Consider the following 2,500-nt stretch of genomic DNA (forward strand, 5'->3'; position numbering starts at 1 on the left):
TGTGTAAAGTCTAACGTTTCTACCTCTGTTGTCCATTAGAGACGTATTGCCTACATCCGAAGGCTGGGCCTGGTAGTACCATTGGGACAAATTTTCATTAATAATGAGATAATGAGAAAGACACTTTAAATTTTTCTACAGCACAAAAATGATTAAATGTACTCAAATCGCTTTACAAATGGTCACAACCAACACTTGACATTAATGTAGGCCCAGACTTCTTAAGGCGATATTACATTGTTTTCTACAGACAACGCTGTCACAGGCCAGGTACTCATATTACACGTGAATATAGTGAGACCGTGTGAGTGAGACCACTCAGTGCTACAATTACTGGCCTTTATCGAGAATTGGTTTACATATTTAAGAGGTTGAATCACTTGTATAAAAGTTGCCGAACTTGTAATTTCTAAAAATAGAATTTGTTACTATTGATAAAGTCGGTCGAGTGCAATGATGGACAAAGTACTACAATAGCTTGTGATTATATATTGAAAACACAAACAGACCAACATCCAATCGTTGCCATTTTTCTCATTAATATCTCCGTGCAAAAGAAATCTGATCTTTTCTTTATTATTTATTTATTTACTTATTCACATTGAAAAAAACTATGTTCTCTTATGACTTACGACATGCCATTACCAAAGGTCCAGATCCCCATGAATATATACAGTTTAAGACTCAAACACTTTCATTACACACTACTCCAGACTGGACATGTGACATGATTTATTTTTATTGCATTTATTTCTGCTGTGTAGACAATATGAATAGCATCATTATCAAATATTAATCAGTGTTCTTTGTTAAGGATGGATTTTATAAGCTGCTTTTCATTATCTCGATGTTTAAGTCGTTAAACACTGGGTGCAATTATGCATATGGTAATTAATATTTTTAATAATACTGTTTATTCCCTTACATATTAAATCTGAGATTATTATATGAACTAAAAACTCTTTAACCAATAGGGGAAAATTTGTTGTCGTTCTAAGTTAGATTTGACTACGTCCAGGCACAGCCATCATCCATTTGGCACATCTATTGATTGCATCAATAATGCAAACTTCATCATATCATATAAGGTTGTTGACCTTCCACTTATTACTATTCAATACACACGAGAATTTTTAGATATCCTCAATCTAATTTTTCATGATAGGTCACTGATCATCATCAGGTGCCTTGCTTCCGAGCGTAGGCAATCATGCCTTCCCAACCCTCTCTGTCGTTCGTTGCCCTGGTGGTCTCCCCGATGGTTCATTGATTTGGACTCAAAGTCACAATTTTTCATCCACGAGGCCTGCCTTAGGTACCATCGGTTATTTTATGGGGCTGTCTGTCCTTTCGGTAATTATCGGGTTGCTTGGTGGCAGCAGCAGCTTCTTATGGTTTTGTCTTACACTACAATGTTATGAAGTTCTATCCAGGTGGCACATTTGTTGGCGCATAAGTGTAAAGTCGCGAACATGCCCTGCAGCTTCGTCACAATTCAACCCTCAACCAGATGTTCTGAGGTTTCGGATCCTTTGACGAATTGTGTACATGTGCGATAAGTGTAAAGTCCCCACTTATGTAGGGTGGCCGCTGTTAGAGAGTTTCTATACATTTGTCTGCAGCCCCCTATTCCTCCTCTTGCTGGCACATTATAAGCCTGGTAATTTTTCTTCCAGTTTCGAGAAGACTACATCGACTCCTCCCCCCCCCCCACGAGGGACCGAATTTTTCCAAGTCGACTTCCAACTCGTACGTGCAACCCCGGCCAGAGTCGGGGAAACTGCATGGAAGCAGCTTCTAATGGTGCTCACACTACTATGTTATGACGATCGACCCAATCAGCAAATTCTTTACCGCACTCGTGCACCGTCGCAAACCCATCGCAAGCTTCGTCACAACACACCGTTTAACTAGATGCTCTGTGGTTTCGGGTTGGTTACTACAAAGGGTACATGTTTGACAGGTGGAAAGTCCCCACTGATGCAGTGAGCGTGATGTTAAGCAGGTTCTCGACCGAAGCCGTTTCGCTGCCATCCAATGTCTCCTCTGTGGAAAAGCCTGGCAACTTCTCCAGTTTCGAGGAGTCCATGTCTCAGCCCCCTCGAGGGATTGAATTCGTCCTAACCGACTTCCATCTCGTATATGCATCTCTGTCAGAAGTCAGGGAATCTACGTACAAGGGTTTTTTGGGACTTATTTCGGCTCGAAACGGGCAACGCGAAAGGTATTTTGCGTTAGCCGGTAAAGGCCACATGAATCGAGATAACTTCTAAATTCCCGTGTGTTTTTGATTTAACTTTTGTTAAAATTAGATTTAGAATGATGACCAGCAGAACGAACACCACGACGATGAGACTAAATTTTTATAGAATCCTAATCACTCACATTGTTTATCTTGGTTTTCCTGCAGACCCAGCTATTATAACCAATAGTAACTTCGATTTTAATTGGGCTTCAATTAAGTCAGAGAGTTACTTTTTTCTCACTGCCGCTACCTCAA

At 40.3% G+C, this 2,500-nt stretch overlaps 1 protein-coding gene across 10 annotated transcripts in view; it reads left to right on the forward strand.

Annotated features, from left to right (window-relative positions):
- The window catches only part of LOC144966545 (protein unc-13 homolog B-like), a 299,970-nt gene that overhangs the window by 147,370 nt on the left and 150,100 nt on the right, over positions 1–2,500 (forward strand). The window lies entirely within an intron of this gene.

Source organism: Berghia stephanieae, chromosome 2, assembly GCF_034508935.2.
Source record: "Berghia stephanieae isolate SIO BIC M18660-M18661 chromosome 2, UCSD_Bste_1.3, whole genome shotgun sequence".
Taxonomy (NCBI): domain Eukaryota; kingdom Metazoa; phylum Mollusca; class Gastropoda; order Nudibranchia; family Aeolidiidae; genus Berghia; species Berghia stephanieae.